This window comes from Solanum verrucosum, unplaced genomic scaffold (assembly GCF_900185275.1).
Source record: "Solanum verrucosum unplaced genomic scaffold, falcon-dt-bn FXZP01000183.1, whole genome shotgun sequence".
In the NCBI taxonomy this organism is placed as follows: Eukaryota; Viridiplantae; Streptophyta; class Magnoliopsida; order Solanales; family Solanaceae; genus Solanum; species Solanum verrucosum.
The window spans coordinates 1,378,374-1,382,683 of NW_026020430.1; the positions used below are offsets into that span (position 1 = coordinate 1,378,374).

Consider the following 4,310-nt stretch of genomic DNA (forward strand, 5'->3'; position numbering starts at 1 on the left):
TAAAACATAGGCGAAATCCTGAACCCCATAAACCATTGGGCTACTCCTTTGACATATGCTCAGGGGGTTCAATTTTAAATATATACACATACACAAAAAAATTAATCTTATATATATAGTGTAATTTTTTTTCGAGGGGGGTCGGATGACCCCCCTGGATACACTCTACATCCGCCACTGACTACACGTGTTCCTTTTTCCTTCTTGCCAAAAAAAAACTTCATTATAATTTTTTTTCGTAATAACAAATTTTTTTATTAAATGTCACTTGCATTTTGCAGTAAACAACAAATAATGCAAAAAAGAGGGGAAAATTGTTGAAAAAAATATAAAAAGGGTTTAATTGTCCTTTCAATGCTTTTTTTACTGTTGACCCCCTGAATTTTTACATCTGACGCGCCTAATTTGAGTGTATTTCACGCATTTTGCCTGGTAGGATCCGAGTGTTTTTTTGTTTAAGTTTTGGATAGTTAAAGTGCCTATTTGTGCACTTACAAAGTTAAATGTCAAAGTTAAAATTTGAAGCCAAGTTTAGGGGTCAATATATGTATTATGCCTTTTCAAAAAGATACCATACATACACCACAAATAAGGTCTACTTTTTTCTATTGAGAATAAGAATTTTATTTTATTACTCCATTAATTAAAGATAAATAAACAAAAAACAAAACAAAGAGAAATACAATATTAATTTGTTTTTACAAATCACAAGCAATTAACTTGAAACAGCAATCAAACTTTTTCTCTTATTATTTGTATTATAATATACCAACAGGCATCAGAAGATTCTCTCCAACACAGACTTAATCATTTTCAAAGGCATCCCTGCAATTTAATAGAGATGGAATATTTAGTTGATGAACTAAATACAAATTTCAAAAAATCATGGATATTAAACATAAATAATTATTTATAGTACCTGTGAGATTTTTATATTCTCAACTTTGCAAGCCGTTCCGAGACCCTGAAACTAATTGGGGAAATGATTGGGCCTTGTACAAGTAATAGCTTTTTCAATTTAGGCATACTCATATCATCCATGCACGTTACTTCAGACAATCCATGTGCATCCTCAATATGTAAAACTTCAAGTTGCGGAAAGCTATCACCAGAGAGATCCATTTTTTCTGCATCATGTCTGCACCTAAGCAATGTAAGTTTCCTTAATTTGGGTAATTTCTTAAGCACTGCCAATAGATGACCGTCTACCATCAAGCCGACAAGATTAAGCTTGACAAGATTTGGAGGGAATGCTTCAATGTTCAAGAGCATTGCTGAGAAACCAAACAAATCCAACTCGACAATATTTGGATGGGACGACAAGTTTATTTGCTCACTCGTGTTCTTGAAAAATCTGAGCTTCAGAACCTCCAACGCTTTAGGCACAGGGCTCAATGCTGATAATATCTTAATGGTAGAACCGGATACATCCCTTATACACAATGTTCTTAAATTTATTAATCGGTGCAACAATCTCGGTTCACAAAATTTATCATCCACCCACATCAAAGTTTGTAGATTATTAGGAGGCATGATTCGGTAAAATGGACTTACAAAAAAGACACAGTATAATTCTTTTGTGTAACAAAGATGTCTCAATTTTTTTGACTCCCAAACACCAAAAGGAAGTTTACTATAGCTATGAAATATATCCAGGGTCTCTAGACATTTGAGCTTGACAATACTATTTGGCAATTTTACTCTAATTCTCCCCTCCAATCGCACATAGCGTAGGCAATTCATGTTCCCAATTTTTTTTGGGAAAGTAACATGCTGATAATAATCTCGAGACGTGACTACAACCAACACTTGTAATAATTTGAAGTTACAATGAGCCATTTGAGAAAATATGCAACAGTCTTTTGTGAAACAGAAAAGTGAACGAAGTTTCGTAGGCTTAGGATTTAAATGGAAGAACTCATTCATGGCATTATCATCAGAATAGAATGTAATCCTTCGCACCCTAGCAACATTGTCGGGATCACCAAATGCATTGTGCTCCGTGTGAAAGAAGTTACTTTCCTTAGCCAAGTCCACACACAAACTATGTAACAAGTCATGTATGCGATAACTTAAGATTCTTCCATCATATGTCATTTTGGCAACTTGAATCAAGTTTCTAGAAACCAAATCATTTAGGATATCCTCTGCCAAACTTTCAGCCTCTCGCCTATTACCACTATTTACAACTATCAACTTCTCAGCAATCCACATATTTGTTAGATCAAAAGCACGAATTTCATGATCCTCGGGGTAAAGACCAAAGTACAAGAAACATGGCCTTAATGCAATGGACAAATCATTGTAACTCAGAGCCAATACCTTAGCACATGCATCTTGAACTTTATGGCCCATACTATCAAGTACTCTGTTCCATGCACGTTCTGTTCTTTCTCTTCCCCTTAACATGCCTGCGGTCACCACAATGGCCAGAGGTATACCTCCACATCTTCAAACTATACTTCTACCAATATCTACCAAGTCTGGTGAAGCATTGGCCCAATTATTATTGTTATCAAAAGTAAAGATTTTCTTGGTAAAGAGTTCAAAACTGTTCTCCGAATCTAGAGGTTGCAACACGTGTATTGAGAAATCCCCTCCTATGTATCTGCCTACATTACTATTTCGAGAGGTTATAATTATCCTACTGCCAATTTTTGAATCACATTCAGGAAGGACAAGTTTTAGATCATCCCAAATTTCAACATCCCAAATGTCATCTAAGAGAATAACATACCTTTTTATTTTCAAGAGTGATCGTAGGTTTCCCTCCAAGTTTTCTTTCCTTTCCACTTCCATCAGTCCAACTTGTTTGGCTATGTCATGTAAGATTTCTCCCGCCCTTGGCTGTTGTGAAACATAGACCAGTCCCGAACACTCAAATTGATCACGGACGTGCCTATAAAGTTTCTTGGCAAGAGTTGTTTTTCCTAGACCGGGCATGCCAACTATTGAAACAACTCCATAAGGCAAATCTTGATCCAGTAATTTGGCTTGTAGCATTTTGAAGTCATCATCCAAACCGATGACCTCTGTTTCATCAGCATGAAGGAATAATCTTCTCTGGTTCAATGGAATGCAATCGTTATTGTTGTTATTATTTGTATCCATGATGTTGTAAGTTGTCCTTACACGATCAATGTCAGCAACTCTTCTTTTTATCTTCTCAATCTTCATAGCAAACTCATCCGCAAAAGAAACCGTCTTAAGGCAACAAATGAAATTATTGGATTGTTGAATTTTTGGAAGAAACTCATCTAATAGATCCTCCACATCACCTGCCAGTTGTTGAATATCTTTTAATAAGTTTTTGACCCTTGAATCGCCTCCAACTTCCTTGGCCTTTGCATCTTCTACATATGATCGAATGTGTCTCATTTCTCTGTGGAGCCAATCTATGTCCTCTTTCAACCAATATAAACGCGTTCCTTCTTGAAAGAGTACATTTCCAGCTATTTCTATTGATTTATTGATGACTGCTGTGAGAAGAATTTCAGCCATCTCTTTAATTTTTCCTTAAATTTCTTTTTTCTAAATGTGAGGATTAGCAAGGTTGTAAGAGAAAAAGATGATCGATTATTGGTAAAAGGATAAGAAAGATGTACTATTTGCTTTAGGTGTTGAAGTCAACGGCCAAGTCTTGTAATTACTAATAATAATGTCAAGTAGATGAAAAAGAAAGAACAAACGGACAGAAACAGCTACTCGGTTCATATTAAATACAATAATTCATCTTATCTTAATCATACTAGCTGGTATTTTGTTTTCAAGCATGCAGGGGCAGACCCACCGTTATCCATGCCCTTCGTCGGAAAATTACGAGGTCAAATTTTGATTTAATATATATATATATATATATATATAAGTATTGACACGGAAGATTTAGAAGAATATTTTTTGAAGCATAATTAGGAATTACTTTTACTAGAGATTTTTTTTTTACTTTGACTTGTAATAGTAACTTAAGTACACATATTGACAACATTACTCATTTAGTCCTCTATGATCCTACTTTTTATTGTAAAACATAATTAATATAACTATCTTATTTCAATCAAAAGAATTATGACAATAAGTTATATTTTATTTTGCTCTCAAAGAATATCAAAGATGAAATAAATTATATTATGACATCATTGCTTATTCTCATGCATATTTAACAATTTGTTTTTGTCGCTATTCTTTTCTTGCTTGAAATGTATTTAGAAGTTTTCTTTTCATTTTTTATTACTTTGTGAATATAATAATGTAGATTATTACTTTTTATATGTCTTAGCTACATAATTATAAAAATCTATGCCTATATATTA

General features: G+C 33.9%; 1 pseudogene; it reads right to left on the reverse strand.

Annotated features, from left to right (window-relative positions):
- Positions 1–930: 930 nt before the first annotated feature.
- LOC125807419 (toMV susceptible protein tm-2-like) lies at positions 931–3,501 on the reverse strand (annotated as a pseudogene).
- Positions 3,502–4,310: the final 809 nt, after the last annotated feature.